Source organism: Pholcus phalangioides, unplaced genomic scaffold (assembly GCF_987345545.1).
Source record: "Pholcus phalangioides strain wild (caught in Gottingen) unplaced genomic scaffold, Ppha-v1.0 ptg000172l_1, whole genome shotgun sequence".
NCBI lineage: Eukaryota > Metazoa > Arthropoda > Arachnida > Araneae > Pholcidae > Pholcus > Pholcus phalangioides.
The window spans coordinates 3,114,523-3,123,545 of NW_028301637.1; positions in this window are offsets into that span (position 1 = coordinate 3,114,523).

Genomic DNA, 9,023 nt, shown 5'->3' on the forward strand with positions numbered 1-9,023 from the left:
GAGAGAACTTCCCTCAAGCCGGTGGATGCTGAATACCACGTGACGTCTAAATGAACGAGAGGTATGTGTGTATTCATGTCATTTTGGCCCACATGGCGATCATCAAAATACATGGCTCAATAACACAGTGGCTTCTTTCTGCGTAGAAATTCTGAAAAAAAGAGTTTTATCCCTCATATTCCATCCTGTTTAGCGATTTCGATGATTATGATGAGTTCATCCGATTTCATGACCATTTAGCTTCATGGGTAGGGCTAGTGAGTTGTGCCAGAAGTTGGCGAATTCTCTGACAAGACTGGCTAAACAAGCTTTTGCCCAGCAGGGCGGCAGAGGCACCGACATGAAGAAAACATTGGGGGTGGGGCTAAAGTTGCCGGTCGTCCCGTATATGTGGGACGCTATCCCTTAGGGGTCATTTAAGTATTACGTAAGCAGATTTTCAGCCATTTTTGACCCCCTCCCCCATGGGGTTTACGGAAAATTCACCGCCGGAAAATTCACCGACAACAATTCACCGCCATGCAATTCACCGCTAGGAAAATTCACCGACCAACAATTCACCGCTAGGAAAATTCACCGACCAACAATTCACCGCCATGCTATTCACCGCTAGGAAAATTCACCGACCAACAATTCACCGCCATGCAATTCACCGCTAGGAAAATTCACCGACCAACAATTCACCGCCATGCAATTCACCACTAGGAAAATTCACCGACCAACAATTCACCGCCATGCAATTCACCGCTAGGAAAATTCACCGACCAACAATTCACCGACGACAGTTCGATGCGAGTCAGTTAGCGAGGGAATGAGCGATTGAGTTACTGAGTGAGTGAGTGACCCAGTGAGTGACTGAGTGACCGAGTGAGTAAGTGATTCAGTGAGCGAGTGGGTTACTGATTCAATGAGCGAGTTAGTCAGTCCGTGAGTGAGTGAGCGAGCTGCTAAGTGAGTGAGCGATCTAGTGAGTGAGTGATCTATTGAGTGAGTAAGTGCCATATCCTAAAGATATGGCGGAAAGTTTAAATAATGACTTTATGAAAAGAAATTCAGATGATACGGATTCGGGTTGCTGGATTTTATTCGTTGGTAAAATGAATATTTGCAGTGGCCCTCACAGGGGGATGCCCGATTGGCTTCAGAGTCAGGGGTCGCGTTTCATTTTGGGGGCACTGGATGAATCTCATTCTTTTCTGTCGTTTAACATTGTAGAATTTTCAACAGCGGAAGCCCGAGATAAATCCAGTGTCTGGGTGCCCCACTAAATATCTGCGTATTGGGTCCCCGTTACTAGATGTGGGCCCTGGATTTATTCGTTTTAAAATTGATAAAAATTAAAAATTTTCGTGGACACTCACAGGGGGTATGTCCGACAAGCCTTCAGGTCGGGGCCCCATGGAAAAGTTGACAGGTTTCATTTCGGGTGTCCCTGGATGAATATCATTGATTTTTGTTGTTTAACATTGTAAAATTTGCAAGACATCGGTAGCCCGAGATAAATACAGTCAGGGCCCCCACTACAATTCAACGAATTGGAGTTTGGGGACCCCCATGGGGAAGTTTTCTGGGGTTACTTGATGAATCACATTTGTTTTTTGTTGCTTTATTGTTATAAAATTCGCTTCTTCTGTAAGCTGGTGCTTTCACGTGTCCCTTTCCATAGCACGCTGATGAAGTGAAACGAAATAAACAAGATATGTTATGAAGAGAAAAGGGGGGGGGGTTGGCCGCCAAAGGTGGTAGGGGGGCAGAGCCCCCTAGTACTGTATATAAAATAACATGTCCTGACTGATTCATCATCGCCGAGCCAAAACCGCTGAAGCTGTAAATATCAAATTTTGTGAATAGTTTTTTTCACGACGTAAAGACTCACTACTCACTAAGAAATGGTTTTTCCATATTCGACAACCTAAGGGCGTCATAAGAGAGGAGGGGGCGGTCAACGTTGAAATCATGCCGAGCCGAAACAGCTGAAGCTATAAATATGACATTAGATCAATATTGTAATATAGACTCATTGAGAAGGGATTTTTCCAAATTCAACCCCCTAAGTGGGGTTTCAAAAGTTATATGGAGCAATCAGCACTGAGCCGAAGTCGCTTAAGCCATAAATATGAAATTTAGTTAGTATTATATTTTATAATGTACATACACACTAAGACAGGATTTCTGAAAGTTCATCACCCATGGGGGTTATGAGGTGAGAGTAATTTTGAGATTGCAACGGATAACAACTGGTAATAAAATATAATGCTTACTAAATTTTATATTTATGGCTTCAGGGATTTCGGTTCAGTGATGATTACTCCATATAACCTTTGAACCCCTCCCCCCCCCCTTTATTAGGGGGGTTGAATTGACTTACAGTCTTAGACTTAAAACGAACATTCGATTATGTTGATTTAAATATTCTAACAAATAAAAACACTTCTCAGCAGGCAATGTACTATATTGGTTTAAAACATATTACTACAATAGGAAACAAGCTGCCATAATAAATGGTAAAATCAGCACATTTGAAATATAATGAAAAGAGTCCCACAAGGATCGGCCCTTGGGTCATAATTATTTCTAGTTTATATTAATGATTTATGTAAAATTAAGTAGAACGGTAAAATAATTTCATTCGCAGATGACACAAGCCTATATGTTGAAGACGGGGGGGGATTTAGAGCTCGCTATTGGTAGGGGTGATTTTACAAATCTTTAAAAATCTAGTCTAGGCATCGGTGACCACATGTCCTGCATTTTGTCTCGTATTTTCCGTGACAGTTCGGTTTTTCTGTTTTTTCTTCTCCATCCAGACTTTTTGAAAAATGTCACGGTTTTACTCGTTTATAGTCGAAGTTTTCTTGAATTTTTTGTTGCAATATTACCATATAGAAGTTCCGAAAATTTCATAAAATATCGCATTTCGTTTGAGGGGAAATCTAAGGGGAGCACCTACATCCAGCAGTGGATTGAAATTGGTTGTTGATGATGCCACACCTATTAAAACCAGTATTTTAAATACAGTTAAACTCGGTTATAACGACATCGAAGATTTCGCGGGATTTCGGCGTTATAACCGAGTCTGGCTGTATTGCTTTCACTTTTAGAATATTGTTCTAGAGCTCTTTTAGTTATTATCTAACATTTACCGGTGATTATGTATGATCCCCACCTCATATTAGTTCACTACGACGCAGTTCGTTTTGTAGAGGCCATATAATTATGTCCTACTACTGATGCTGGAAAACAAATTAATGAAATAAAGTGAATATAAAGATAAGTTTAATTTTCTCAATCAGCAAAACTGCTAAAAGAAAGCCATAGCCTCATATTGTTTAAAATTATATGCGTGAGTTCAAAAATCGTATGAAATTATCTCGTTTTAAACATCCAATTCTTGGACATAAAACCTCTTGGGTGACAAATAACATTTTCGAAAACTGAAACTCACGGAACCACAGCTTCAAAAAACGATATAAAAAATGACATTCTTTTTGGGCAATGTTAGAGGAGTATTTTAGAAGGATAATTTTCACACAGTTTTCATTACATACATATTTAATTGGTAATTTTCAATCAAAACCTACAATATTTAATTAGTAATATCTGACAAAATTTTCATTCAAAACATACAGTATTTATTTAACAATATTCGACATGATTTCCTTCCTTACATATTTATAATTAAAGGGTTCCAATCTACTAATCTAGAAAAACAGATAACACGCAAATGTAAGAAAAAACGGGAGAAAAATATTCATTTCTCACAAATATTGATATCATAATGAAAATGATACATTATGAGCTCTCAAATAGTCTTTAATGTCACATCCTTGATGATACTTATCAACTAAATTCTTTAATCTCTCAGAGTCCCGTATTTCTTTCTCCCTTTCTCCTAATGTGATGGTTTTGTCCACTTACAATTTGCTCCATCCGAACTTCATTCAAACTCTGTTCTCTTTTTATGGCACCGATGAACTTCCATATATCTGGGTGGTGAGCAGATAATTGCTGTTGGAACGCTCGATGCCATCCTTCTATAGAATTGTTGGTAAATCGTTACGCGTTCCTTGAAAGCAGTTCCGAATGTCGATGTCAAAGCGCGACGACCACCACGACCAAGAGGACGCCCGATCCAAGTGTCTTCAAATCTACACTTCATCATAAATACGTTTTCGGAACAATCAGATTTTTTAATCATTTGTGACACTACTACGTTAAAAACTAACTAACTAACCAATTCACTCACTTACTGACCATTCACTCACTCCCTCACTTACCAATTCACTCACTCCCTCACTTACCAATTCACTCACTCCCTCACTCACTTACTGACCATTCACTCACTCCCTCACTCACTTACTGACCATTCACTCACTCCCTCACTCACTTACTGACCATTCACTCACTCCCTCACTTACCAATTCACTCACTCCCTCACTCACTTACTGACCATTCACTCACTCCCTCACTCACTTACTGACCATTCACTCACTCCCTCACTCACTTACTGACCATTCACTCACTCCCTCACTCACTTACTGACCATTCACTCACTCCCTCACTTACCAATTCACTCACTCCCTCACTCACTTACTGACCATTCACTCACTGCCTCACTTACCAATTCACTCACTCCCTCACTCACTAACCAATTTACTCGCTGGCTCAATCACTGACTCGATCAACCACTTACTCACTCGGTCACTCAGTCACTACTGGTCACTCACTCACCCGCTCAATCACTTACTCACTCGGTCACTCAATCACTTACTTACTCGTCACTCAGTCACTCACTCGGTCACTCAATCACTTACTTACTCGTCACTCAGTCACTCACTGGGTCACTCACTCACTCGGTCACTCAATCACTTACTTACTCGGTCACTCACTCACTCACTGGGTCACTCACTCACTCGGTAACTCAATCACTGACTTACTCGGTCACTCAGTCACTCACTGGGTCACTCAATCACTTACTTACTCGGTCACTCAGTTACTCACTGGGTCACTCAATCACTTACTTACTCGGTCACTCAGTCACTCACTCGGTCACTCAATCACTTACTTACTCGGTCACTCAGTCACTCACTGGGTCACTCACTCACTCGGTCACTCAATCACTGACTCGGTCACTGGATCAATCACTCGGTCACTCAATCACTTACTCGGTCACTCAATCACTGACTCACTCAGTCACTCACTGGGTCACTCACTCACTCAGTAACTCAATCGCTCACTCCCTCGCATTGAACTGTTGTCGGTGAATACTCGGTCACTCAATCACTGACTCGGTCACTGGATCAATCACTCGGTCACTCAATCACTTACTCGGTCACTCAATCACTGACTCACTCGGTCACTCAGTCACTCACTGGGTCACTCACTCACTCAGTAACTCAATCGCTCACTCCCTCGCATTGAACTGTTGTCGGTGAATTGCTAGTCGGTGAATTTTCCTAGCGGTGAATTTTCCTAGTGGTGAATTGCATGGCGGTGAATTGCATGGCGGTGAATTGTCGGTCGGTGAATTTTTCTAGCGGTGAATTTTCCTAGCGGTGAATTGCATGGCGTTGAATTGTTGGTCGGTGAATTTTCCTAGCGGTGAATAGCATGGCGGTGAATTGTTGGTCGGTGAATTTTCCTAGCGGTGAATTTTCCGGCGGTGAATTGCTGTCGGTGAATTGCTGGCGGTGAATTTTCCGGCGGTGAATTGCTGTCGGTGAATTGCTGGCGGTGAATTTTCCGGACACGCCCCCATGGTCCCACATCCTGATGCGGGGCCCCTAGGATGGGAACTTTGGCGGGCCCCCAGACCAGACTTTTCACGGGCCCCTTTATAGTGAATTTATGGCGTGAAAAAACAAAAAAAATGATGAGAATCGTCCCGGGCCCCAGGGCTAGAGCCCTGTCAGCCTCCCCCCCCCCTTGTGGGGGCCATGCCCTTCCCCCCTGTCAGCAAAATTTCGTCAGCAGCTTAGAATATTTCATATCTTCAAAAAGGGGTGGTTGATGCCGTATATAAGCACCCTTCAAACCCCCCTTTGTCATCAAATCCGAAACCTCCCCCCCCCCTCGATGCTGACGTAATACTGGAATGACCCCTCATGCAGGAAGCGCAAAGCCGCAACGAGAAGCTTAATCAAATTGGGCAAGCACGCATTTTGGCGTCCCCCTTGTAATGTTGAAGATGAGGTTAAAGGGGTGAAATTTGCGCTTCCTCTGCTCCAGCATCTGGGGCACCAAATCCATCTGCTTTCCCTCTAGTTGTGGCCCTGAGGAGGGGGACGGGGAAGTGCAGCATTGCATTGCATGAAAATTAATTATTAATACAGTAAAATCCCGTTTTAACGAATACTTTTCTAATCCTCCAGATAAGTTTACCTGGGAACAATGCATAAACATGGAATTTCTTTATAACGAAATTTCGTTGTAACGAAATGGTCTCTTGGAGTTCGTTATAACGGGATTCGACTGTATTACAAAATTTACCGGGAGGGGGGCTGAAATAGCCTCAGATCAGGCCCTATAAGTTCCGGCTCCTACGACTTCTTACTTCTACTTCTATTCTTTGTTTCCTCGTTCTTATTACGCCCAAGCGCATTCCCTTCTTTCAAACAAAGAGGTCTGTACAGAGCAATGTCTTTGTTGATGAGGCGCCAGCAGCTGGCCAGACCACGTGATGAAAATGGCTCTCTTTTGTTTAACGTTGGGCAGATTGCGATAAACAAACCTTTTGGCGGTAGTTGTGAGAAGTTTTATCGTGTATTTACTCACGAGGAGAGAGAATGAGTCATACTCACGCACGCATTTGTTCACCTGCCCATTGTGAGGAAAGCGATTGAACCACAAGAAATGGCTGAGTCTGAATCATTCGGTTCCTTCGAAGGATTTTTTATTATCTTCTACTGTATATTCAAGAGGAAGATGTTGCTCAACTTTATTGCTGTGGAATGTGTTCAGCTGCTCGCGTTCATGTAATAATCCAATTATCACACGCAAGCCCCAATGATGAGGTGCATCCGCACATTATGTCGTGGTTTCGTAGAAATTTTCGCAATGGAATTTAATACTATTTTCTGAGAATGATTTGCCAAGCAGGGCCGTCCTTATCAGACGATAGCCCCGATTTCATGCAATTTGTGGAGGAGTGAAATATGGTGGGAAACTTTTACCCCCTTCAGGGGTCATTCAAGTATTATGTCAACATCGATGGGGGTTTCCGATTTGCTGACTTTTGATGACGGGGGAGGGGTTGATGCTTAAGTCATCACCCCCCTTTATCAAGATATGAAATATTCTTAATGGCATCTTATTTGGTGCGCCAAAAACGGGAAAAAAACCTTTCGATAGTTATTGCGCACCTGAACTAACATTCTCCGTATTGATAAGTCCCCTACCGAGCCACTTCAGTGATCTCTAAATGTTTCACGGATCCTTCAAGTGCTTTGGAAATGTGTCCGGGCCGCTTAAGTGCTCTGGAACTGTGCCACGTATCATTCAAGTGATCCGTAATTATGCCACGGATCACTTAAGTAATCTGGGAATGCTCCGCGAGCAACTTGAGTGATGTAGAACCGCACTTGGGGCCGCTTAAGTGCTCTTAAACTGTGCCACATGTCACTCAAGGGATCTATAAATGCGCCACGGATCGTTTAAGTGTTCTGTAACTGTGTCGCGGGTTACTTAAGTGATCTTTGAATGTGAATGATCTTTGAGGCCTACTTCAGTGATCTGAAAATGTGCCACGGACCACTTAAATGCTCTGGAATTGTGCCACGGATCATTTAAGCAACTTGTAAATGTGCCACTTAGTTCATTTTTACAAAATTTGGTTTGAGGGGGGCAAGCCACATCAGATAACCTTCAGGGCCACATTTGGTCCGCAGGTCAAGGATTCACCATATATGGCTTAAAGGGTGGGTCGCAATCAATTTCTTGAAGAGAAATTTTGAGTTCTTACCCTTCAAATAGCACTGAAATCAATAGAAATCGGTTATAATAGCATATAAAGGTATTTTCTTCCGAAATTTTAATTTTTTTTAAAAATACTTTTCGCATTAAAGAATTTTTTTTTTCGTCTGTGGGGGAGGGGCACGAGCCCCCTATGCCCACCCTCCCACGTACGTTTCTGAACCCACCAATATGCGTTAGGAGGTAGGGGGGCAGTGCTGACGAAATTTTGCTGACAAGGGTGGGGGGAGGTAGTCAAAAATGACTAAAACTTTGCTGACGTAATACTTGAATGGCCCCTTACCCATGATATTGAGACGACCATGCATGAAACTACCTCAAGAAGGAAGGTAGCTCATTGAACTCTAGCCCAAGGTAGGAGCGGACGAAAGGTGACGTGCCGGGAGGACCGATTTATTGTCTGTATAGGTAGCGGGGACGACTTAACGAGGATTCAAAGAGTGCGATGCAAAAACATTTTTCCACCCTTATACGGGGGGATTTGGCTCCCCATTCTGAGCGGCCCTCTGTGCATTTTGGTGCCCTCACCTAGTAGTTTCCCCAAAACGATCAAATGAAGGCAGAGGAAGAATTCTTTTTCTTTGTTGTCCGGTCCCTGGAGCACCAGAAACACCTTTGAAATAGATTTCTTAATAAAAAGAATCACCTTGTAATGCATGCAGCATCTTTACGTGACAAGTTTAAGTGTGATGATGCCTTATTAAATTCTTATTTGAGGTTTAATTATCTCGCGTGATAAGGAAAGGGTAAAATAATACGGGGCCAAAAAAAAAGCGAGACAATTTCTTCAAAAGCGGGGCGCCCTTCGCATGGTTCGGCTTTGTTATAAAAACAGAAGAAAATCAGGTTTATCTCAAGTTCCCAAGGCAGGAGCCCTGTCAGCCCCCCCCCCCCTTATGGGTCGTCTTTAGAGGCGGTACTCGAGCTGTACCTGGTAGGTAGCAGCAAAGGCGCCGACATGAAGAAAATATTGAGGGGGAGGTGGGTGCTGAAAGTTGCTGGTCATCCCGTATATACGGGACTCAAGTGCGTACGCAGGGGAGAGAATTAGG